Raw genomic sequence first — 25,689 nt, forward strand, 5'->3', positions numbered from 1 at the left:
CTTTGACATTTTTTTCCCCACCAAGTCTCTATCTCTGACTTCTAAAGCAAAGCCAAGAGAAGGGTGCTTTGCATTGGCTGGGAATCGAACCCGGGCCTCCCGCGTGGCAGGCGAGAATTCTACCACTGAACTACCAATGCTTCACTTACATAGGCTGAGCAGAGAGCCCTGCCGTAGACAGTAGTGATGAGGCCCATGCATTCGCATGGGACACCTATGAACAAAGTTTGCATGGCAAGCCTTGGACTGCCAAACGTTCACATGCTGATGGCAGGAATCAGATGCAGGAGACTGAAACTATGAATGTTTCTGCTTTTGCTAAGGACAGTGGTTTGGGGCCAGTGTTGTGCTTGACAGAGCACGACATCAGCCTGCTCTCTGGCTGCTCCCGGGAGAAGTGGCTGACAGAAAGCACCCTCCAGACCACCAGCAATCTTGTGTTTCACAACATGCCACTGTCACTGGACTTTCCTTCTGGGAAAGCCTAGTCACTGACCTGGCCAGATTCCCTGTCCTCCCCAAAATCCTGGGGAGAAACGGGCAGAGTTCTGCGCCCTGCGCCCTCTTTCGCGTCCCTAACGCGCTCCCAACGCGCCCTACAGCCCTGGTCGGGCACAGCCCTGGTCGGGCTCATACCACTGGGGCCTCTGCCGAGGAAGAGCCCCGGAAGCCTAGGGCCAGGCCTATTGCACAGGCATCTTAGACCAGGCCATTCCGGGATTGCTGTGTTTCACGTCCTGCCCTTCAACACTCCTGGGAGGGCTTTCCCTGAGAACCCTCATGTCTCTGCCCTCCCAGGAGGCTATGGTTCTATGCAAAATAGGGGGTGCACCACGGGCCGTCCCCTTTCCTCTCTCTCGCCAATATCTTTCACCAAAGCTGAGCCCTGCAGGTAAATGTATCTATCTGGCTGAGGGGCCAGGGAGGGCCTTTGCCTGCAGTCTTACAAGCCAGAGTGCAGAGAAGGCAGCAACTCTGGGACCGGGACTCTGCTCAAAGACATATCTAACATGCCACAGTGGAGCTGAGATGGGCAAGACACGTGTCTCAACGGCTGGCAGCACACCAAGACAGTGGCAGGAAACTATGCTAACAAGGAAAGAGAAAAGTCACGTGTCTCGTGGCCTTCCCACCATTAGACAGTAGTCTGCGCAAGAAAACATCCAACAGTGACAGGACAACCAAGCAAATGACAAACGCCGTGCTGAATAAAGTCATCTTACATGACATTTCGTACAAAGTCCCAGATCATGGGGATGATCGCGCAGCAGAAGCAGCAAGTATCAGAGCCACCGAACCTGGGGTGAGTTACACGAGGAGAAAGGGCGACATGGGGACAGGGGCTATGGGCTCAGGGAACAGCTACCACAATGCAACCTCGGGTGTGGGGATGCCACTCATTGCGGGTACTGCCCTGGGATTTCCTTTTATAAAGAATCGCTGGTTAAAGTGTAGAGCACAAAAAACCCAACTCCTCGATTACACTATTAGATAACATCCTTTAACTGCCCCACCCACCCTGTGTGAGTCTCACCCACTTCCCGCCTGCTCCCTCTAGTCTGAGAGTTGTATCTCCACAAAAAACACACAGTGGGGCTCAATGAGCTGCTCATGTCTGACATGGACACCTAAGCAGTGCTGGATTCACAACCTGAAAGCCTGCAAAGGAAAGTGTGCCCGGCAGAAGATAAGCTGCCTGGCAACTCAGAACCTTCTTCTAAGAGAAGTAAGACATGTCACAATGGAGTCTAAGCCTACCTGTCTTATGCCAGGACCTTAGAGCTGTAGGCAGGAGCACAAAGGTAAAAACATATATTGAGTCCCAACACGCTCACTGCGGTGGTTGGTCTCTGTGGCGCAATCGGTTAGCGCGTTCGGCTGTTAACCGAAAGGTTGGTGGTTCAAGCCCACCCAGGGACGTATGCTTTTGCCTACATCAAGTCCTGAATTAAAACACAGCTGTCTGGCTTTGCTCTTAGAGCTCTCGCTTTGCCTGCGTGACATGCTCTATCTCAACATTTCTATCTTCTCTCATCTCTTCACCTCTAGTCATTTCCACCAATAGGACTGGAAACGGGACATCAAGTCCTGAATTAAAACACAGCTGTCTGGCTTTGCTCTTAGAGCTCTCGCTTTGCCTGCGTGACATGCTCTATCTCAACATTTCTATCTTCTCTCATCTCTTCACCTCTAGTCATTTCCACCAATAGGACTGGAAAGGGGACACCAAGCCTTCTACTTTAACCACAGGCGTACTGAGGGCCAATAAAAGGCACAGAAGCATTTCTTGATCCGGGGCTGAGAACTGCATGCACAGGGACCTCGTGGCGCAATGGTAGCGCGTCTGACTCCAGATCAGAAGGTTGTGTGTTCAAATCACGTCGGGGTCACTCTTTGACATTTTTTTCCCCACCAAGTCTATATCTCTGACTTCTAAAGCAAAGCCAAAAGAAGGGCGCTTTGCATTGGCCAGGAATCGAACCCGGGCCTCCCGCGTGGCAGGCGAGAATTCTACCACTGAACCACCAATGCTTCACTTACATAGGCTGAGCAGAGAGCCCTGCCGTAGACAGTAGTGACGAGGCCCATGCATTCGCATGGGACACCTATGAACAAAGTTTGCATGGCAAGCCTTGGACTGCCAAACGTTCACATGCTGATGGCAGGAATCAGATGCAGGAGACTGAAACTATGAATGTTTCTGCTTTTGCTAAGGACAGTGGTTTGGGGCCAGTGTTGTGCTTGACAGAGCACGACATCAGCCTGCTCTCTGGCTGCTCCCGGGAGAAGTGGCTGACAGAAAGCACCCTCCAGACCACCAGCAATCTTGTGTTTCACAACATGCCACTGTCACTGGACTTTCCTTCTGGGAAAGCCTAGTCACTGACCTGGCCAGATTCCCTGTCCTCCCCAAAATCCTGGGGAGAAACGGGCAGAGTTCTGCGCCCTGCGCCCTCTTTCGCGTCCCTAACGCGCTCCCAACGCGCCCTACAGCCCTGGTCGGGCTCATACCACTGGGGCCTCTGCCGAGGAAGAGCCCCGGAAGCCTAGGGCCAGGCCTATTGCACAGGCATCTTAGACCAGGCCATTCCGGGATTGCTGTGTTTCACGTCCTGCCCTTCAACACTCCTGGGAGGGCTTTCCCTGAGAACCCTCATGTCTCTGCCCTCCCAGGAGGCTGTGGTTCTATGCAAAATAGGGGGTGCACCACGGGCCGTCCCCTTTTCTCTCTCTCGCCAATATCTTTCACCAAAGCTGAGCCCTGCAGGTAAATGTATCTATCTGGCTGAGGGGCCAGGGAGGGCCTTTGCCTGCAGTCTTACAAGCCAGAGTGCAGAGAAGGCAGCAACTCTGGGACCGGGACTCTGCTCAAAGACATATCTAACATGCCACAGTGGAGCTGAGATGGGCAAGACACGTGTCTCACAGGCTGGCAGCACACCAAGACAGTGGCAGGAAACTATGCTAACAAGGAAAGAGAAAAGTCACGTGTCTCGTGGCCTTCCCACCATTAGACAGTAGTCTGCACAAGAAAACATCCAACAGTGACAGGACAACCAAGCAAATGACAAACGCCGTGCTGAATAAAGTCATCTTACATGACATTTCGTACAAAGGCCCAGATCATGGGGATGATCGCGCAGCAGAAGCAGCAAGTATCAGAGCCACCGAACCTGGGGTGAGTTACACGAGGAGAAAGGGCGACATGGGGACAGGGGCTATGGGCTCAGGGAACAGCTACCACAATGCAACCTCGGGTGTGGGGATGCCACTCATTGCGGGTACTGCCCTGGGATTTCCTTTTAGAAAGAATCGCTGGTTAAAGTGTAGAGCACAAAAAACCCTACTCCTCGATTACACTATTAGATAACATCCTTTAACTGCCCCACCCACCCTGTGTGAGTCTCACCCACTTCCCGCCTGCTCCCTCTAGTCTGAGAGTTGTATCTCCACAAAAAATACACAATGGGGCTCAATGAGCTGCTCATGTCTGACATGGACACCTAAGCAGTGCTGGATTCACAACCTGAAAGCCTGCAAAGGAAAGTGTGCCCGGCAGAAGATAAGCTGCCTGGCAACTCAGAACCTTCTTCTAAGAGAAGTAAGACATGTCACAATGGAGTCTAAGCCTACCTGTCTTATGCCAGGACCTTAGAGCTGCAGGCAGGAGCACAAAGATAAAAACATATATTGAGTCCCAACACGCTCACTGCGGTGGTTGGTCTCTGTGGCGCAATCGGTTAGCGCGTTCGGCTGTTAACTTAAAGGTTGGTGGTTCAAGCCCGCCCAGGGACGTATGCTTTTGCCTATATCAAGTCCTGAATTAAAACACAGCTGTCTGGCTTTGCTCTTAGAGCTCTCGCTTTGCCTGCGTGACATGCTCTATCTCAACATTTCTATCTTCTCTCATCTCTTCACCTCTAATCATTTCCACCAATAGGACTGGAAACGGGACATCAAGTCCTGAATTAAAACACAGCTGTCTGGCTTTGCTCTTAGAGCTCTCGCTTTGCCTGCGTGACATGCTCTATCTCAACATTTCTATCTTCTCTCATCTCTTCACCTCTAGTCATTTCCACCAATAGGACTGGAAACGGGCCACACAGCCTTCTACTTTAACCACAGGCGTACTGAGGGCCAATAAAAGGCACAGAAGCATTTCTTGATCCAGGGCTGAGAACTGCATGCACAGGGACCTCGTGGATCAACGGTAGCGCGGCTGACTCCAGATCAGAAGGTTGCGTGTTCAAATCACGTCGGGGTCACTCTTTGACATTTTTTTCCCCACCAAGTCTAAATCTCTGACTTCTAAAGCAAAGCCAAGAGAAGGGCGCTTTGCATTGGCCGGGAATCGAACCCGGGCCTCCCGCGTGGCAGGCGAGAATTCTACCACTGAACCACCAATGCTTCACTTACATAGGCTGAGCAGAGAGCCCTGCCGTAGACAGTAGTGATGAGGCCCATGCATTCGCATGGGACACCTATGAACAAAGTTTGCATGGCAAGCCTTGGACTGCCAAACGTTCACATGCTGATGGCAGGAATCAGATGCAGGAGACTGAAACTATGAATGTTTCTGCTTTTGCTAAGGACAGTGGTTTGGGGTCAGTGTTGTGCTTGACAGAGCACGACATCAGCCTGCTCTCTGGCTGCTCCCGGGAGAAGTGGCTGACAGAAAGCACCCTCCAGACCACCAGCAATCTTGTGTTTCACAACATGCCACTGTCACTGGACTTTCCTTCTGGGAAAGCCTAGTCACTGACCTGGCCAGATTCCCTGTCCTCCCCAAAATCCTGGGGAGAAACGGGCAGAGTTCTGCGCCCTGCGCCCTCTTTCGCGTCCCTAACGCGCTCCCAACGCACCCTACAGCCCTGGTCGGGCACAGCCCTGGTCGGGCACAGCCCTGGTCGGGCTCATACCACTGGGGCCTCTGCCGAGGAAGAGCACCGGAAGCCTAGGGCCAGGCCTATTGCACAGGCATCTTAGACTAGGCCATTCCGGGATTGCTGTGTTTCACGTCCTGCCCTTCAACACTCCTGGGAGGGCTTTCCCTGAGAACCCTCATGTCTCTGCCCTCCCAGGAGGCTATGGTTCTATGCAAAATAGGGGGTGCACCACAGGCCGTCCCCTTTCCTCTCTCTCGCCAATATCTTTCACCAAAGCTGAGCCCTGCAGGTAAATGTATCTATCTGGCTGAGGGGCCAGGGAGGGCCTTTGCCTGCAGTCTTACAAGCCAGAGTGCAGAGAAGGCAGCAACTCTTGGACCGGGACTCTGCTCAAAGACATATCTAACATGCCACAGTGGAGCTGAGATGGGCAAGACACGTGTCTCACAGGCTGGCAGCACACCAAGACAGTGGCAGGAAACTATGCTAACAAGGAAAGAGAAAAGTCACGTGTCTCGTGGCCTTCCCACCATTAGACAGTAGTCTGCGCAAGAAAACATCCAACAGTGACAGGACAACCAAGCAAATGACAAACGCCGTGCTGAATAAAGTCATCTTACATGACATTTCGTACAAAGGCCCAGATCATGGGGATGATCGCGCAGCAGAAGCAGCAAGTATCAGAGCCACCGAACCTGGGGTGAGTTACACGAGGAGAAAGGGCGACATGGGGACAGGGGCTATGGGCTCAGGGAACAGCTACCACAATGCAACCTCGGGTGTGGGGATGCCACTCATTGCGGGTACTGCCCTGGGATTTCCTTTTAGAAAGAATCGCTGGTTAAAGTGTAGAGCACAAAAAACCCAACTCCTCGATTACACTATTAGATAACATCCTTTAACTGCCCCACCCACCCTGTGTGAGTCTCACCCACTTCCCGCCTGCTCCCTCTAGTCTGAGAGTTGTATCTCCACAAAAAACACACAGTGGGGCTCAATGAGCTGCTCATGTCTGACATGGACACCTAAGCAGTGCTGGATTCACAACCTGAAAGCCTGCAAAGGAAAGTGTGCCCGGCAGAAGATAAGCTGCCTGGCAACTCAGAACCTTCTTCTAAGAGAAGTAAGACATGTCACAATGGAGTCTAAGCCTACCTGTCTTATGCCAGGACCTTAGAGCTGTAGGCAGGAGCACAAAGGTAAAAACATATATTGAGTCCCAACACGCTCACTGCGGTGGTTGGTCTCTGTGGCGCAATTGGTTAGCGCGTTCGGCTGTTAACCGAAAGGTTGGTGGTTTAAGCCCACCCAGGGACGTATGCTTTTGCATACATCAAGTCCTGAATTAAAACACAGCTGTCTGGCTTTGCTCTTAGAGCTCTCGCTTTGCCTGCGTGACATGCTCTATCTCAACATTTCTATCTTCTCTCATCTCTTCACCTCTAGTCATTTCCACCAATAGGACTGGAAACGGGACACCAAGCCTTCTACTTTAACCACAGGCGTACTGAGGGCCAATAAAAGGCACAGAAGCATTTCTTGATCCGGGGCTGAGAACTGCATGCACAGGGACCTCGTGGCGCAATGGTAGCGCGTCTGACTCCAGATCAGAAGGTTGTGTGTTCAAATCACGTCGGGGTCACACTTTGACATTTTTTTCCCCACCAAGTCTATATCTCTGACTTCTAAAGCAAAGCCAAAAGAAGGGCGCTTTGCATTGGCCAGGAATCGAACCCGGGCATCCCGCGTGGCAGGCGAGAATTATACCACTGAACCACCAATGCTACACTTACATAGGATGAGCAGAGAGCCCTGCCGTAGACAGTAGTGACGAGGCCCATGCATTCGCATGGGACTCCTATGAACAAAGTTTGCATGGCAAGCCTTGGACTGCCAAACGTTCACATGCTGATGGCAGGAATCAGATGCAGGAGACTGAAACTATGAATGTTTCTGCTTTTGCTAAGGACAGTGGTTTGGGGCCAGTGTTGTGCTTGACAGAGCACGACATCAGCCTGCTCTCTGGCTGCTCCCGGGAGAAGTGGCTGACAGAAAGCACCCTCCAGACCACCAGCAATCTTGTGTTTCACAACATGCCACTGTCACTGGACTTTCCTTCTGGGAAAGCCTAGTCACTGACCTGGCCAGATTCCCTGTCCTCCCCAAAATCCTGGGGAGAAACGGGCAGAGTTCTGTGCCCTGCGCCCTCTTTCGCGTCCCTAACGCGCTCCCAACGCGCCCTACAGCCCTGGTCGGGCTCATACCACTGGGGCCTCTGCCGAGGAAGAGCCCCGGGAGCCTAGGGCCAGGCCTATTGCACAGGCATCTTAGACCAGGCCATTCCGGGATTGCTGTGTTTCACGTCCTGCCCTTCAACACTCCTGGGAGGGCTTTCCCTGAGAACCCTCATGTCTCTGCCCTCCCAGGAGGCTGTGGTTCTATGCAAAATATGGGGTGCACCACGGGCCGTCCCCTTTCCTCTCTCTCGCCAATATCTTTCACCAAAGCTGAGCCCTGCAGGTAAATGTATCTATCTGGCTGAGGGGCCAGGGAGGGCCTTTGCCTGCAGTCTTACAAGCCAGAGTGCAGAGAAGGCAGCAGCTCTGGGACCGGGACTCTGCTCAAAGACATATCTAACATGCCACAGTGGAGCTGAGATGGGCAAGACACGTGTCTCACAGGCTGGCAGCACACCAAGACAGTGGCAGGAAACTATGCTAACAAGGAAAGAGAAAAGTCACGTGTCTCGTGGCCTTCCCACCATTAGACAGTAGTCTGCGCAAGAAAACATCCAACAGTGACAGGACAACCAAGCAAATGACAAACGCCGTGCTGAATAAAGTCATCTTACATGACATTTCGTACAAAGGCCCAGATCATGGGGATGATCGCGCAGCAGAAGCAGCAAGTATCAGAGCCACCGAACCTGGGGTGAGTTACACGAGGAGAAAGGGCGACATGGGGACAGGGGCTATGGGCTCAGGGAACAGCTACCACAATGCAACCTCGGGTGTGGGGATGCCACTCATTGCGGGTACTGCCCTGGGATTTCCTTTTAGAAAGAATCGCTGGTTAAAGTGTAGAGCACAAAAAAACCTACTCCTCGATTACACTATTAGATAACATCCTTTAACTGCCCCACCCACCCTGTGTGAGTCTCACCCACTTCCCGCCTGCTCCCTCTAGTCTGAGAGTTGTATCTCCACAAAAAACACACAATGGGGCTCAATGAGCTGCTCATGTCTGACATGGACACCTAAGCAGTGCTGGATTCACAACCTGAAAGCCTGCAAAGGAAAGTGTGCCCGGCAGAAGATAAGCTGCCTGGCAACTCAGAACCTTCTTCTAAGAGAAGTAAGACATGTCACAATGGAGTCTAAGCCTACCTGTCTTATGCCAGGACCTTAGAGCTGCAGGCAGGAGCACAAAGGTAAAAACATATATTGAGTCCCAACACACTCACTGCGGTGGTTGGTCTCTGTGGCGCAATCGGTTAGCACGTTCGGCTGTTAACTGAAAGGCTGGTGGTTCAAGCCCACCCAGGGACGTATGCTTTTGCCTACATCAAGTCCTGAATTAAAACACAGCTGTCTGGCTTTGCTCTTAGAGCTCTCGCTTTGCCTGCGTGACATGCTCTATCTCAACATTTCTATCTTCTCTCATCTCTTCACCTCTAGTCATTTCCACCAATAGGACTGGAAACGGGACATCAAGTCCTGAATTAAAACACAGCTGTCTGGCTTTGCTCTTAGAGCTCTCGCTTTGCCTGCGTGACATGCTCTATCTCAACATTTCTATCTTCTCTCATCTCTTCACCTCTAGTCATTTCCACCAATAGGACTGGAAACGGGCCACCAAGCCTTCTACTTTAACCACAGGCGTACTGAGGGCCAATAAAAGGCACAGAAGCATTTCTTGATCCGGGGCTGAGAACTGCATGCACAGGGACCTTGTGGCGCAACGGTAGCGTGTCTGATTCCAGATCAGAAGTTTGCGTGTTCAAATCACGTCGGGGTCACTCTTTGACATTTTTTTCCCCACCAAGTCTATATCTCTGACTTCTAAAGCAAAGCCAAAAGAAGGGCGCTTTGCATTGGCCGGGAATCGAACCCGGGCCTCCCGCGTGGCAGGCGAGAATTCTACCACTGAACCACCAATGCTTCACTTACATAGGCTGAGCAGAGAGCCCTGCCGTAGACAGTAGTGATGAGGCCCATGCATTCGCATGGGACACCTATGAACAAAGTTTGCATGGCAAGCCTTGGACTGCCAAACGTTCACATGCTGATGGCAGGAATCAGATGCAGGAGACTGAAACTATGAATGTTTCTGCTTTTGCTAAGGACAGTGGTTTGGGGCCAGTGTTGTGCTTGACAGAACACGACATCAGCCTGCTCTCTGGCTGCTCCCGGGAGAAGTGGCTGACAGAAAGCACTCTCCAGACCACCAGCAATCTTGTGTTTCACAACATGCCACTGTCACTGGACTTTCCTTCTGGGAAAGCGTAGTCACTGACCTGGCCAGATTCCCTGTCCTCCCCAACATCCTGGGGAGAAACGGGCAGAGTTCTGCGTCCTGCGCCCTCTTTCGCGTCCCTAACGCGCTCCCAACGCGCCCTACAGCCCTGGTCGGGCACAGCCCTGGTCGGGCTCATACCACTGGGGCCTCTGCCGAGGAAGAGCCCCGGAAGCCTAGGGCCAGGCCTATTGCACAGGCATCTTAGACCAGGCCATTCCGGGATTGCTGTGTTTCACGTCCTGCCCTTCAACACTCCTGGGAGGGCTTTCCCTGAGAACCCTCATGTCTCTGCCCTCCCAGGAGGCTGTGGTTCTATGCAAAATAGGGGGTGCACCACGGGCCGTCCCCTTTCCTCTCTCTCGCCAATATCTTTCACCAAAGCTGAGCCCTGCAGGTAAATGTATCTATCTGGCTGAGGGGCCAGGGAGGGCCTTTGCCTGCAGTCTTACAAGCCAGAGTGCAGAGAAGGCAGCAACTCTGGGACCGGGACTCTGCTCAAAGACATATCTAACATGCCACAGTGGAGCTGAGATGGGCAAGACACGTGTCTCACAGGCTGGCAGCACACCAAGACAGTGGCAGGAAACTATGCTAACAAGGAAAGAGAAAAGTCACGTGTCTCGTGGCCTTCCCACCATTAGACAGTAGTCTGCACAAGAAAACATCCAACAGTGACAGGACAACCAAGCAAATGACAAACGCCGTGCTGAATAAAGTCATCTTACATGACATTTCGTACAAAGGCCCAGATCATGGGGATGATCGCGCAGCAGAAGCAGCAAGTATCAGAGCCACCGAACCTGGGGTGAGTTACACGAGGAGAAAGGGCGACATGGGGACAGGGGCTATGGGCTCAGGGAACAGCTACCACAATGCAACCTCGGGTGTGGGGATGCCACTCATTGCGGGTACTGCCCTGGGATTTCCTTTTAGAAAGAATCGCTGGTTAAAGTGTAGAGCACAAAAAACCCTACTCCTCGATTACACTATTAGATAACATCCTTTAACTGCCCCACCCACCCTGTGTGAGTCTCACCCACTTCCCGCCTGCTCCCTCTAGTCTGAGAGTTGTATCTCCACAAAAAATACACAATGGGGCTCAATGAGCTGCTCATGTCTGACATGGACACCTAAGCAGTGCTGGATTCACAACCTGAAAGCCTGCAAAGGAAAGTGTACCCGGCAGAAGATAAGCTGCCTGGCAACTCAGAACCTTCTTCTAAGAGAAGTAAGACATGTCACAATGGAGTCTAAGCCTACCTGTCTTATGCCAGGACCTTAGAGCTGCAGGCAGGAGCTCAAAGATAAAAACATATATTGAGTCCCAACACGCTCACTGCGGTGGTTGGTCTCTGTGGCGCAATCGGTTAGAGCGTTCGGCTGTTAACCGAAAGGTTGGTGGTTCAAGCCCACCCAGGGACGTATGCTTTTGCCTACATCAAGTCCTGAATTAAAACACAGCTGTCTGGCTTTGCTCTTAGAGCTCTCGCTTTGCCTGCGTGACATGCTCTATCTCAACATTTCTATCTTCTCTCATCTCTTCACCTCTAGTCATTTCCACCAATAGGACTGGAAACGGGACATCAAGTCCTGAATTAAAACACAGCTGTCTGGCTTTGCTCTTAGAGCTCTCGCTTTGCCTGCGTGACATGCTCTATCTCAACATTTCTATCTTCTCTCATCTCTTCACCTCTAGTCATTTCCACCAATAGGACTGGAAACGGGCCACACAGCCTTCTACTTTAACCACAGGCGTACTGAGGGCCAATAAAAGGCACAGAAGCATTTCTTGATCCGGGGCTGAGAACTGCATGCACAGGGACCTCGTGGCTCAACGGTAGCGCGGCTGACTCCAGATCAGAAGGTTGCGTGTTCAAATCACGTCGGGGTCACTCTTTGACATTTTTTTCCCCACCAAGTCTATATCTCTGACTTCTAAAGCAAAGCCAAGAGAAGGGCGCTTTGCATTGGCCGGGAATCGAACCCGGGCCTCCCGCGTGGCAGGCGAGAATTCTACCACTGAACCACCAATGCTTCACTTACATAGGCTGAGCAGAGAGCCCTGCCGTAGACAGTAGTGATGAGGCCCATGCATTCGCATGGGACACCTATGAACAAAGTTTGCATGGCAAGCCTTGGACTGCCAAACGTTCACATGCTGATGGCAGGAATCAGATGCAGGAGACTGAAACTATGAATGTTTCTGCTTTTGCTAAGGACAGTGGTTTGGGGTCAGGGTTGTGCTTGACAGAGCACGACATCAGCCTGCTCTCTGGCTGCTCCCGGGAGAAGTGGCTGACAGAAAGCACCCTCCAGACCACCAGCAATCTTGTGTTTCACAACATGCCACTGTCACTGGACTTTCCTTCTGGGAAAGCCTAGTCACTGACCTGGCCAGATTCCCTGTCCTCCCCAAAATCCTGGGGAGAAACGGGCAGAGTTCTGCGCCCTGCGCCCTCTTTCGCGTCCCTAACGCGCTCCCAACGCACCCTACAGCCCTGGTCGGGCACAGCCCTGGTCGGGCTCATACCACTGGGGCCTCTGCCGAGGAAGAGCCCCGGAAGCCTAGGGCCAGGCCTATTGCACAGGCATCTTAGACTAGGCCATTCCGGGATTGCTGTGTTTCACGTCCTGCCCTTCAACACTCCTGGGAGGGCTTTCCCTGAGAACCCTCATGTCTCTGCCCTCCCAGGAGGCTATGGTTCTATGCAAAATAGGGGGTGCACCACGGGCCGTCCCCTTTCCTCTCTCTCGCCAATATCTTTCACCAAAGCTGAGCCCTGCAGGTAAATGTATCTATCTGGCTGAGGGGCCAGGGAGGGCCTTTGCCTGCAGTCTTACAAGCCAGAGTGCAGAGAAGGCAGCAACTCTTGGACCGGGACTCTGCTCAAAGACATATCTAACATGCCACAGTGGAGCTGAGATGGGCAAGACACGTGTCTCACAGGCTGGCAGCACACCAAGACAGTGGCAGGAAACTATGCTAACAAGGAAAGAGAAAAGTCATGTGTCTCGTGGCCTTCCCACCATTAGACAGTAGTCTGCGCAACAAAACATCCAACAGTGACAGGACAACCAAGCAAATGACAAACGCCGTGCTGAATAAAGTCATCTTACATGACATTTCGTACAAAGGCCCAGATCATGGGGATGATCGCGCAGCAGAAGCAGCAAGTATCAGAGCCACCGAACCTGGGGTGAGTTACACGAGGAGAAAGGGCGACATGGGGACAGGGGCTATGGGCTCAGGGAACAGCTACCACAATGCAACCTCGGGTGTGGGGATGCCACTCATTGCGGGTACTGCCCTGGGATTTCCTTTTAGAAAGAATCGCTGGTTAAAGTGTAGAGCACAAAAAACCCAACTCCTCGATTACACTATTAGATAACATCCTTTAACTGCCCCACCCACCCTGTGTGAGTCTCACCCACTTCCCGCCTGCTCCCTCTAGTCTGAGAGTTGTATCTCCACAAAAAACACACAGTGGGGCTCAATGAGCTGCTCATGTCTGACATGGACACCTAAGCAGTGCTGGATTCACAACCTGAAAGCCTGCAAAGGAAAGTGTGCCCGGCAGAAGATAAGCTGCCTGGCAACTCAGAACCTTCTTCTAAGAGAAGTAAGACATGTCACAATGGAGTCTAAGCCTACCTGTCTTATGCCAGGACCTTAGAGCTGTAGGCAGGAGCACAAAGGTAAAAACATATATTGAGTCCCAACACGCTCACTGCGGTGGTTGGTCTCTGTGGCGCAATCGGTTAGCGCGTTCGGCTGTTAACCGAAAGGTTGGTTGTTTAAGCCCACCCAGGGACGTATGCTTTTGCATACATCAAGTCCTGAATTAAAACACAGCTGTCTGGCTTTGCTCTTAGAGCTCTCGCTTTGCCTGCGTGACATGCTCTATCTCAACATTTCTATCTTCTCTCATCTCTTCACCTCTAGTCATTTCCACCAATAGGACTGGAAACGGGACACCAAGCCTTCTACTTTAACCACAGGCGTACTGAGGGCCAATAAAAGGCACAGAAGCATTTCTTGATCCGGGGCTGAGAACTGCATGCACAGGGACCTCGTGGCGCAATGGTAGCGCGTCTGACTTCAGATCAGAAGGTTGTGTGTTCAAATCACGTCGGGGTCACACTTTGACATTTTTTTCCCCACCAAGTCTATATCTCTGACTTCTAAAGCAAAGCCAAAAGAAGGGCGCTTTGCATTGGCCAGGAATCGAACCCGGGCATCCCGCGTGGCAGGCGAGAATTATACCACTGAACCACCAATGCTTCACTTACATAGGCTGAGCAGAGAGCCCTGCCGTAGACAGTAGTGACGAGGCCCATGCATTCGCATGGGACACCTATGAACAAAGTTTGCATGGCAAGCCTTGGACTGCCAAACGTTCACATGCTGATGGCAGGAATCAGATGCAGGAGACTGAAACTATGAATGTTTCTGCTTTTGCTAAGGACAGTGGTTTGGGGCCAGTGTTGTGCTTGACAGAGCACGACATCAGCCTGCTCTCTGGCTGCTCCCGGGAGAAGTGGCTGACAGAAAGCACCCTCCAGACCACCAGCAATCTTGTGTTTCACAACATGCCACTGTCACTGGACTTTCCTTCTGGGAAAGCCTAGTCACTGACCTGGCCTGATTCCCTGTCCTCCCCAAAATCCTGGGGAGAAACGGGCAGAGTTCTGCGCCCTGCGCCCTCTTTCGCGTCCCTAACGCGCTCCCAACGCGCCCTACAGCCCTGGTCGGGCTCATACCACTGGGGCCTCTGCCGAGGAAGAGCCCCGGAAGCCTAGGGCCAGGCCTATTGCACAGGCATCTTAGACCAGGCCATTCCGGGATTGCTGTGTTTCACGTCCTGCCCTTCAACACTCCTGGGAGGGCTTTCCCTGAGAACCCTCATGTCTCTGCCCTCCCAGGAGGCTGTGGTTCTATGCAAAATAGGGGGTGCACCACGGGCCGTCCCCTTTCCTCTCTCTCGCCAATATCTTTCACCAAAGCTGAGCCCTGCAGGTAAATGTATCTATCTGGCTGAGGGGCCAGGGAGGGCCTTTGCCTGCAGTCTTACAAGCCAGAGTGCAGAGAAGGCAGCAACTCTGGGACCGGGACTCTGCTCAAAGGCATATCTAACATGCCACAGTGGAGCTGAGATGGGCAAGACACGTGTCTCACAGGCTGGCAGCACACCAAGACAGTGGCAGGAAACTATGCTAACAAGGAAAGAGAAAAGTCACGTATCTCGTGGCCTTCCCACCATTACACAGTAGTCTGCGCAAGAAAACATCCAACAGTGACAGGACAACCAAGCAAATGACAAACGCCGTGCTGAATAAAGTCATCTTACATGACATTTCGTACAAAGGCCCAGATCATGGGGATGATCGCGCAGCAGAAGCAGCAAGTATCAGAGCCACCGAACCTGGGGTGAGTTACACGAGGAGAAAGGGCGACATGGGGACAGGGGCTATGGGCTTAGGGAACAGCTACCACAATGCAACCTCGGGTGTGGGGATGCCACTCATTGCGGGTACTGCCCTGGGATTTCCTTTTAGAAAGAATCGCTGGTTAAAGTGTAGTGCACAAAAAACCCAACTCCTCGATTACACTATTAGATAACATCCTTTAACTGCCCCACCCACCCTGTGTGAGTCTCACCCACTTCCCGCCTGCTCCCTCTAGTCTGAGAGTTGTATCTCCACAAAAAACACACAGTGGGGCTCAATGAGCTGCTCATGTCTGGCATGGACACCTAAGCAGTGCTGGATTCACAACCTGAAAGCCTGCAAAGGAAAGTGTGCCCGGCAGAAGATAAGCTGCCTGGCAACTCAGAACCTTCTTCTAAGAGAAGTAAGACATGTCACAATGGAGTCTAAGCCTACCTGTCTTATGCCAGGACCTTAGAGCTGCAGGCAGGAGCACAAAGGTAAAAACATATATTGAGTCCCAACACGCTCACTGCGGTGGTTGGTCTCTGTGGCGCAATCGGTTAGCGCGTTCGGCTGTTAACCGAAAGGTTGGTGGTTCAAGCCCACCCAGGGACGTATGCTTTTGCCTACATCAAGTCCTGAATTAAAACACAGCTGTCTGGCTTTGCTCTTAGAGCTCTCGCTTTGCCTGCGTGACATGCTCTATCTCAACATTTCTATCTTCTCTCATCTCTTCACCTCTAGTCATTTCCACCAATAGGACTGGAAACGGGACATCAAGTCCTGAATTAAAACACAGTTGTCTGGCTTTGCTCTTAGAGCTCTCGCTTTGCCTGCGTGACATGCTCTATCTCAACATTTCTATCTTCTCTCATCTCTTCACCTCTAGTCATTTCCACCAATAGGACTGGAAACGGGACACCAAGCCTTCTACTTTAACCACAGGCGTACTGAGGGCCAATAACAGGCACAGAAGCATTTCTTGATCCGGGGCTGAGAACTGCATGCACAGGGACCTCGTGGCGCAACGGTAGCGCGTCTGACTCCAGATCAGAAGGTTGTGTGTTCAAATCACGTCGGGGTCACTCTTTGACATTTTTTTCCCCACCAAGTCTATATCTCTGACTTCTAAAGCAAAGCCAAAAGAAGGGCGCTTTGCATTGGCCGGGAATCGAACCCGGGCCTCGCGCGTGGCAGGCGAGAATTCTACCACTGAACCACCAATGCTTCACTTACATATCCTGAGCAGAGAGCCCTGCCGTAGACAGTAGTGACGAGGCCCATGCATTCGCATGGGACACCTATGAACAAAGTTTGCATGGCAAGCCTTGGACTGCCAAACGTTCACATGCTGATGGCAGGAATCAGATGCAGGAGACTGAAACTATGAATGTTTCTGCTTTTGCTAAGGACAGTGGTTTGGGGCCAGTATTGTGCTTGACAGAGCACGACATCAGCCTGCTCTCTGGCTGCTCCCGGGAGAAGTGGCTGACAGAAAGCACCCTCCAGACCACCAGCAATCTTGTGTTTCACAACATGCCACTGTCACTGGACTTTCCTTCTGGGAAAGCCTAGTCACTGACCTGGCCAGATTCCCTGTCCTCCCCAAAATCCTGGGGAGAAACGGTCAGAGTTCTGCGTCCTGCGCCCTCTTTCGCGTCCCTAACGCGCTCCCAACGCGCCCTACAGCCCTGGTCGGGCACAGCCCTGGTCGGGCTCATACCACTGGGGCCTCTGCCGAGGAAGAGCCCCGGAAGCCTAGGGCCAGGCCTATTGCACAGGCATCTTAGACCAGGCCATTCCGGGATTGCTGTGTTATACGTCCTGCCCTTCAACACTCCTGGGAGGGCTTTCCCTGAGAACCCTCATGTCTCTGCCTATTCCAGGAGGCTGTGGTTCTATGCAAAATAGGGGGTGCACCACGGGCCGTCCCCTTTCCTCTCTCTCGCCAATATCTTTCACCAAAGCTGAGCCCTGCAGGTAAATGTATCTATCTGGCTGAGGGGCCAGGGAGGGCCTTTGCCTGCAGTCTTATAAGCCAGAGTGCAGAGAAGGCAGCAGCTCTGGGACCGGGACTCTGCTCAAAGACATATCTAACATGCCACAGTGGAGCTGAGATGGGCAAGACACGTGTGTCACAGGCTGGCAGCACACCAAGACAGTGGCAGGAAACTATGCTAACAAAGAAAGAGAAAAGTCACGTGTCTCGTGGCCTTCCCACCATTAGACAGTAGTCTGCGCAAGAAAACATCCAACAGTGACAGGACAACCAAGCAAATGACAAACGGCGTGCTGAATAAAGTCATCTTACATGACATTTCGTACAAAGGCCCAGATCATGGGGATGATCGCGCAGCATAAGCAGCAAGTATCAGAGCCACCGAATCTGGGGTGAGTTACACGAGGAGAAAGGGCGACATGGGGACAGGGGCTATGGGCTCAGGGAACAGCTACCACAATGCAACCTCGGGTGTGGGGATGCCACTCATTGCGGGTACTGCCCTGGGATTTCCTTTTAGAAAGAATCGCTGGTTAAAGTGTAGTGCACAAAAAAAACAACTCCTCGATTACACTATTAGATAACATCCTTTAACTGCCCCACCCACGCTGTGTGAGTCTCACCCACTTCCCGCCTGCTCCCTCTAGTCTGAGAGTTGTATCTCCACAAAAAACACACAGTGGGGCTCAATGAGCTGCTCATGTCTGACATGGACACCTAAGCAGTGCTGGATTCACAACCTGAAAGCCTGCAAAGGAAAGTGTGCCCGGCAGAAGATAAGCTGCCTGGCAACTCAGAACCTTCTTCTAAGAGAAGTAAGACATGTCACAATGGAGTCTAAGCCTACCTGTCTTATGCCAGGACCTTAGAGCTGCAGGCAGGAGCACAAAGGTAAAAACATATATTGAGTCCCAACACGCTCACTGCGGTGGTTGGTCTCTGTGGCGCAATCGGTTAGCGTGTTCGGCTGTTAACCGAAAGGTTGGTGGTTCAAGCCCACCCAGGGACGTATGCTTTTGCCTACATCAAGTCCTGAATTAAAACACAGCTGTCTGGCTTTGCTCTTAGAGCTCTCGATTTGCCTGCGTGACATGCTCTATCTCAACATTTCTATCTTCTCTCATCTCTTCACCTCTAGTCATTTCCACCAATAGGACTGGAAACGGGACACCAAGCCTTCTACTTTAACCACAGGCGTACTGAGGGCCAATAAAAGGCACAGAAGCATTTCTTGATCCGGGGCTGAGAACTGCATGCACAGGGACCTCGTGGCGCAACGGTAGCGCGTCTGACTCCAGATCAGAAGTTTGCGTGTTCAAATCACGTCGGGGTCACTCTTTGACATTTTTTTCCCCACCAAGTCTATATCTCTGACTTCTAAAGCAAAGCCAAAAGAAGGGCGCTTTGCATTGGCCGGGAATCGAACCCGGGCCTCCCGCGTGGCAGGCGAGAATTCTACCACTGAACCACCAATGCTTCACTTACATAGGCTGAGCAGAGAGCCCTGCCGTAGACAGTAGTGATGAGGCCCATGCATTCGCATGGGACACCTATGAACAAAGTTTGCATGGCAAGCCTTGGACTGCCAAACGTTCACATGCTGATGGCAGGAATCAGATGCAGGAGACTGAAACTATGAATGTTTCTGCTTTTGCTAAGGACAGTGGTTTGGGGCCAGTGTTGTGCTTGACAGAGCACGACATCAGCCTGCTCTCTGGCTGCTCCCGGGAGAAGTGGCTGACAGAAAGCACCCTCCAGACCACCAGCAATCTTGTGTTTCACAACATGCCACTGTCACTGGACTTTCCTTCTGGGAAAGCCTAGTCACTGACCTGGCCAGATTCCCTGTCCTCCCCAAAATCCTGGGGAGAAACGGGCAGAGTTCTGCGCCCTGCGCCCTCTTTCGCGTCCCTAACGCGCTCCCAATGCGCCCTACAGCCCTGGTCGGGCACAGCCCTGGTCGGGCTCATACCACTGGGGCCTCTGCCGAGGAAGAGCCCCGGAAGCCTAGGGCCAGGCCTATTGCACAGGCATCTTAGACCAGGCCATTCCGGGATTGCTGTGTTTCACGTCCTGCCCTTCAACACTCCTGGGAGGGCTTTCCCTGAGAACCCTCATGTCTCTGCCCTCCCAGGAGGCTGTGGTTCTATGCAAAATAGGGGGTGCACCACGGGCCGTCCCCTTTCCTCTCTCTCGCCAATATCTTTCACCAAAGCTGAGCCCTGCAGGTAAATGTATCTATCTGGCTGAGGGGCCAGGGAGGGCCTATGCCTGCAGTCTTACAAGCCAGAGTGCAGAGAAGGCAGCAACTCTGGGACCGGGACTCTGCTCAAAGGCATATCTAACATGCCACAGTGGAGCTGAGATGGGCAAGACACGTGTCTCACAGGCTGGCAGCACACCAAGACAGTGGCAGGAAACTATGCTAACAAGGAAAGAGAAAAGTCACGTGTCTCGTGGCCTTCCCACCATTAGACAGTAGTCTGCGCAAGAAAACATCCAACAGTGACAGGACAACCAAGCAAATGACAAACGCCGTGCTGAATAAAGTCATCTTACATGACATTTCGTACAAAGGCCCAGATCATGGGGATGATCGCGCAGCAGAAGCAGCAAGTATCAGAGCCACCGAACCTGGGGTGAGTTATACGAGGAGAAAGGGCGACATGGGGACAGGGGCTATGGGCTCAGGGAACAGCTACCACAATGCAACCTCGGGTGTGGGGATGCCACTCATTGCGGGTACTGCCCTGGGATTTCCTTTTAGAAAGAATCGCTGGTTAAAGTGTAGAGCACAAAAAAACCTACTCCTCGATTACACTATTAGATAACATCCTTTAACTGCCCCACCCACCCTGTGTGAGTCTCACCCACTTCCCGCCTGCTCCCTCTAGTCTGAGAGTTGTATCTCCACAAAAAACACACAATGGGGCTCAATGAGCTGCTCATGTCTGACATGGACACCTAAGCAGTGCTGGATTCACAACCTGAAAGCCTGCAAAGGAGTGTGCCCGGCAGAAGATAAGCTGCCTGGCAACTCAGAACCTTCTTCTAAGAGAAGTAAGACATGTCACAATGGAGTCTAAGCCTACCTGTCTTATGCCAGGACCTTAGAGCTGCAGGCAGGAGCACAAAGGTAAAAACATATATTGAGTCCCAACACGCTCACTGCGGTGGTTGGTCTCTGTGGCGCAATCGGTTAGCGCGTTCGGCTGTTAACCGAAAGGTTGGTGGTTCAAGCCCACCCAGGGACGTATGCTTTTGCCTACATCAAGTCCTGAATTAAAACACAGCTGTCTGGCTTTGCTCTTAGAGCTCTCGCTTTGCCTGCGTGACATGCTCTATCTCAACATTTCTATCTTCTCTCATCTCTTCACCTCTAGTCATTTCCACCAATAGGACTGGAAACGGGACATCAAGTCCTGAATTAAAACACAGCTGTCTGGCTTTGCTCTTAGAGCTCTCGCTTTGCCTGCGTGACATGCTCTATCTCAACATTTCTATCTTCTCTCATCTCTTCACCTCTAGTCATTTCCACCAATAGGACTGGAAACGGGACACCAAGCCTTCTACTTTAACCACAGGCGTACTGAGGGCCAATAACAGGCACAGAAGCATTTCTTGATCCGGGGCTGAGAACTGCATGCACAGGGACCTCGTGGCGCAACGGTAGCGCGTCTGACTCCAGATCAGAAGGTTGTGTGTTCAAATCACGTCGGGGTCACTCTTTGACATTTTTTTCCCCACCAAGTCTATATCTCTGACTTCTAAAGCAAAGCCAAAAGAAGGGCGCTTTGCATTGGCCGGGAATCGAACCCGGGCCTCGCGCGTGGCAGGCGAGAATTCAACCACTGAACCACCAATGCTTCACTTACATATCCTGAGCAGAGAGCCCTGCCGTAGACAGTAGTGACGAGGCCCATGCATTTGCATGGGACACCTATGAACAAAGTTTGCATGGCAAGCCTTGGACTGCCAAACGTTCACATGCTGATGGCAGGAATCAGATGCAGGAGACTGAAACTATGAATGTTTCTGCTTTTGCTAAGGACAGTGGTTTGGGGCCAGTATTGTGCTTGACAGAGCACGACATCAGCCTGCTCTCTGGCTGCTCCCGGGAGAAGTGGCTGACAGAAAGCACCCTCCAGACCACCAGCAATCTTGTGTTTCACAACATGCCACTGTCACTGGACTTTCCTTCTGGGAAAGCCTAGTCACTGACCTGGCCAGATTCCCTGTCCTCCCCAAAATCCTGGGGAGAAACGGTCAGAGTTCTGCGTCCTGCGCCCTCTTTCGCGTCCCTAACGCGCTCCCAACGCGCCCTACAGCCCTGGTCGGGCACAGCCCTGGTCGGGCTCATACCACTGGGGCCTCTGCCGAGGAAGAGCCCCGGAAGCCTAGGGCCAGGCCTATTGCACAGGCATCTTAGACCAGGCCATTCCGGGATTGCTGTGTTATACGTCCTGCCCTTCAACACTCCTGGGAGGGCTTTCCCTGAGAACCCTCATGTCTCTGCCTATTCCAGGAGGCTGTGGTTCTATGCAAAATAGGGGGTGCACCACGGGCCGTCCCCTTTCCTCTCTCTCGCCAATATCTTTCACCAAAGCTGAGCCCTGCAGGTAAATGTATCTATCTGGCTGAGGGGCCAGGGAGGGCCTTTGCCTGCAGTCTTATAAGCCAGAGTGCAGAGAAGGCAGCAGCTCTGGGACCGGGACTCTGCTCAAAGACATATCTAACATGCCACAGTGGAGCTGAGATGGGCAAGACACGTGTGTCACAGGCTGGCAGCACACCAAGACAGTGGCAGGAAACTATGCTAACAAGGAAAGAGAAAAGTCACGTGTCTCGTGGCCTTCCCACCATTAGACAGTAGTCTGCGCAAGAAAACATCCAACAGTGACAGGACAACCAAGCAAATGACAAACGGCGTGCTGAATAAAGTCATCTTACATGACATTTCGTACAAAGGCCCAGATCATGGGGATGATCGCGCAGCAGAAGCAGCAAGTATCAGAGCCACCGAACCTGGGGTGAGTTACACGAGGAGAAAGGGCGACATGGGGACAGGGGCTATGGGCTCAGGGAACAGCTACCACAATGCAACCTCGGGTGTGGGGATGCCACTCATTGCGGGTACTGCCCTGGGATTTCCTTTTAGAAAGAATCGCTGGTTAAAGTGTAGTGCACAAAAAAAACAACTCCTCGATTACACTATTAGATAACATCCTTTAACTGCCCCACCCACGCTGTGTGAGTCTCACCCACTTCCCGCCTGCTCCCTCTAGTCTGAGAGTTGTATCTCCACAAAAAACACACAGTGGGGCTCAATGAGCTGCTCATGTCTGACATGGACACCTAAGCAGTGCTGGACTCACAACCTGAAAGCCTGCAAAGGACAGTGTGCCCGGCAGAAGATAAGCTGCCTGGCAACTCAGAACCTTCTTCTAAGAGAAGTAAGACATGTCACAATGGAGTCTAAGCCTACCTGTCTTATGCCAGGACCTTAGAGCTGCAGGCAGGAGCACAAAGGTAAAAACATATATTGAGTCCCAACACGCTCACTGCGGTGGTTGGTCTCTGTGGCGCAATCGGTTAGCGTGTTCGGCTGTTAACCGAAAGGTTGGTGGTTCAAGCCCACCCAGGGACGTATGCTTTTGCCTACATCAAGTCCTGAATTAAAACACAGCTGTCTGGCTTTGCTCTTAGAGCTCTCGCTTTGCCTGCGTGACATGCTCTATCTCAACATTTCTATCTTCTCTCATCTCTTCACCTCTAGTCATTTCCACCAATAGGACTGGAAACGGGACACCAAGCCTTCTACTTTAACCACAGGCGTACTGAGGGCCAATAAAAGGCACAGAAGCATTTCTTGATCCGGGGCTGAGAACTGCATGCACAGGGACCTCGTGGCGCAACGGTAGCGCGTCTGACTCCAGATCAGAAGTTTGCGTGTTCAAATCACATCGGGGTCACTCTTTGACATTTTTTTCCCCACCAAGTCTATATCTCTGACTTCTAAAGCAAAGCCAAAAGAAGGGCGCTTTGCATTGGCCGGGAATCGAACCCGGGCCTCCCGCGTGGCAGGCGAGAATTCTACCACTGAACCACCAATGCTTCACTTACATAGGCTGAGCAGAGAGCCCTGCCGTAGACAGTAGTGATGAGGCCCATGCATTCGCATGGGACACCTATGAACAAAGTTTGCATGGCAAGCCTTGGACTGCCAAACGTTCACATGCTGATGGCAGGAATCAGATGCAGGAGACTGAAACTATGAATGTTTCTGCTTTTGCTAAGGACAGTGGTTTGGGGCCAGTGTTGTGCTTGACAGAGCACGACATCAGCCTGCTCTCTGGCTGCTCCCGGGAGAAGTGGCTGACAGAAAGCACCCTCCAGACCACCAGCAATCTTGTGTTTCACAACATGCCACTGTCACTGGACTTTCCTTCTGGGAAAGCCTAGTCACTGACCTGGCCAGATTCCCTGTCCTCCCCAAAATCCTGGGGAGAAACGGGCAGAGTTCTGCGCCCTGCGCCCTCTTTCGCGTCCCTAACGCGCTCCCAATGCGCCCTACAGCCCTGGTCGGGCACAGCCCTGGTCGGGCTCATACCACTGGGGCCTCTGCCGAGGAAGAGCCCCGGAAGCCTAGGGCCAGGCCTATTGCACAGGCATCTTAGACCAGGCCATTCCGGGATTGCTGTGTTTCACGTCCTGCCCTTCAACACTCCTGGGAGGGCTTTCCCTGAGAACCCTCATGTCTCTGCCCTCCCAGGAGGCTGTGGTTCTATGCAAAATAGGGGGTGCACCACGGGCCGTCCCCTTTCCTCTCTCTCGCCAATATCTTTCACCAAAGCTGAGCCCTGCAGGTAAATGTATCTATCTGGCTGAGGGGCCAGGGAGGGCCTTTGCCTGCAGTCTTACAAGCCAGAGTGCAGAGAAGGCAGCAACTCTGGGACCGGGACTCTGCTCAAAGGCATATCTAACATGCCACAGTGGAGCTGAGATGGGCAAGACACGTGTCTCACAGGCTGGCAGCACACCAAGACAGTGGCAGGAAACTATGCTAACAAGGAAAGAGAAAAGTCATGTGTCTCGTGGCCTTCCCACCATTAGACAGTAGTCTGCGCAAGAAAACATCCAACAGTGACAGGACAACCAAGCAAATGACAAACGCCGTGCTGAATAAAGTCATCTTACATGACATTTCGTACAAAGGCCCAGATCATGGGGATGATCGCGCAGCAGAAGCAGCAAGTATCAGAGCCACCGAACCTGGGGTGAGTTATACGAGGAGAAAGGGCGACATGGGGACAGGGGCTATGGGCTCAGGGAACAGCTACCACAATGCAACCTCGGGTGTGGGGATGCCACTCATTGCGGGTACTGCCCTGGGATTTCCTTTTAGAAAGAATCGCTGGTTAAAGTGTAGAGCACAAAAAAACCTACTCCTCGATTACACTATTAGATAACATCCTTTAACTGCCCCACCCACCCTGTGTGAGTCTCACCCACTTCCCGCCTGCTCCCTCTAGTCTGAGAGTTGTATCTCCACAAAAAACACACAATGGGGCTCAATGAGCTGCTCATGTCTGACATGGACACCTAAGCAGTGCTGGATTCACAACCTGAAAGCCTGCAAAGGAGTGTGCCCGGCAGAAGATAAGCTGCCTGGCAACTCAGAACCTTCTTCTAAGAGAAGTAAGACATGTCACAATGGAGTCTAAGCCTACCTGTCTTATGCCAGGACCTTAGAGCTGCAGGCAGGAGCACAAAGGTAAAAACATATATTGAGTCCCAACACACTCACTGCGGTGGTTGGTCTCTGTGGCGCAATCGGTTAGCACGTTCGGCTGTTAACTGAAAAGCTGGTGGTTCAAGCCCACCCAGGGACGTATGCTTTTGCCTACATCAAGTCCTGAATTAAAACACAGCTGTCTGGCTTTGCTCTTAGAGCTCTCGCTTTGCCTGCGTGACATGCTCTATCTCAACATTTCTATCTTCTCTCATCTCTTCACCTCTAGTCATTTCCACCAATAGGACTGGAAACGGGACATCAAGTCCTGAATTAAAACACAGCTGTCTGGCTTTGCTCTTAGAGCTCTCGCTTTGCCTGCGTGACATGCTCTATCTCAACATTTCTATCTTCTCTCATCTCTTCACCTCTAGTTTTTTCCACCAATAGGACTGGAAACGGGCCACCAAGCCTTCTACTTTAACCACAGGCGTACTGAGGGCCAATAAAAGGCACAGAAGCATTTCTTGATCCGGGGCTGAGAACTGCATGCACAGGGACCTCGTGGCGCAACGGTAGCGCGTCTGACTCCAGATCAGAAGTTTGCGTGTTCAAATCACGTC

The 25,689-nt window shown here is 52.2% G+C and overlaps 10 non-coding genes across 10 annotated transcripts; 5 read left to right on the plus strand and 5 right to left on the minus strand.

Annotated features, from left to right (window-relative positions):
• The first annotated feature begins 1,846 nt into the window (after positions 1-1,846).
• On the plus strand, positions 1,847-1,920 carry TRNAN-GUU (transfer RNA asparagine (anticodon GUU)). Its single transcript has one exon. It is a non-coding gene; the product is annotated as a tRNA-Asn (tRNA).
• A 2,917-nt stretch (positions 1,921-4,837) lies between these two features.
• TRNAG-GCC (transfer RNA glycine (anticodon GCC)) lies at positions 4,838-4,908 on the minus strand. The gene has a single exon. It is a non-coding gene; the product is annotated as a tRNA-Gly (tRNA).
• Positions 4,909-9,476: 4,568 nt separating this feature from the next.
• On the minus strand, positions 9,477-9,547 carry TRNAG-GCC (transfer RNA glycine (anticodon GCC)). The gene has a single exon. It is a non-coding gene; the product is annotated as a tRNA-Gly (tRNA).
• A 2,321-nt stretch (positions 9,548-11,868) lies between these two features.
• Positions 11,869-11,939, minus strand: TRNAG-GCC (transfer RNA glycine (anticodon GCC)). The gene has a single exon. It is a non-coding gene; the product is annotated as a tRNA-Gly (tRNA).
• Positions 11,940-15,876: 3,937 nt separating this feature from the next.
• On the plus strand, positions 15,877-15,950 carry TRNAN-GUU (transfer RNA asparagine (anticodon GUU)). Its single transcript has one exon. It is a non-coding gene; the product is annotated as a tRNA-Asn (tRNA).
• Positions 15,951-18,269: 2,319 nt separating this feature from the next.
• TRNAN-GUU (transfer RNA asparagine (anticodon GUU)) lies at positions 18,270-18,343 on the plus strand. Its single transcript has one exon. It is a non-coding gene; the product is annotated as a tRNA-Asn (tRNA).
• Positions 18,344-18,739: 396 nt separating this feature from the next.
• TRNAG-GCC (transfer RNA glycine (anticodon GCC)) lies at positions 18,740-18,810 on the minus strand. The gene has a single exon. It is a non-coding gene; the product is annotated as a tRNA-Gly (tRNA).
• Positions 18,811-20,514: 1,704 nt separating this feature from the next.
• On the plus strand, positions 20,515-20,588 carry TRNAN-GUU (transfer RNA asparagine (anticodon GUU)). Its single transcript has one exon. It is a non-coding gene; the product is annotated as a tRNA-Asn (tRNA).
• A 2,319-nt stretch (positions 20,589-22,907) lies between these two features.
• Positions 22,908-22,981, plus strand: TRNAN-GUU (transfer RNA asparagine (anticodon GUU)). Its single transcript has one exon. It is a non-coding gene; the product is annotated as a tRNA-Asn (tRNA).
• Positions 22,982-23,377: 396 nt separating this feature from the next.
• On the minus strand, positions 23,378-23,448 carry TRNAG-GCC (transfer RNA glycine (anticodon GCC)). Its single transcript has one exon. It is a non-coding gene; the product is annotated as a tRNA-Gly (tRNA).
• Between the last annotated feature and the right edge of the window lie 2,241 nt (positions 23,449-25,689).

The sequence above is a fragment of the Pleurodeles waltl genome, unplaced genomic scaffold, assembly GCF_031143425.1.
Source record: "Pleurodeles waltl isolate 20211129_DDA unplaced genomic scaffold, aPleWal1.hap1.20221129 scaffold_214, whole genome shotgun sequence".
In the NCBI taxonomy this organism is placed as follows: domain Eukaryota; kingdom Metazoa; phylum Chordata; class Amphibia; order Caudata; family Salamandridae; genus Pleurodeles; species Pleurodeles waltl.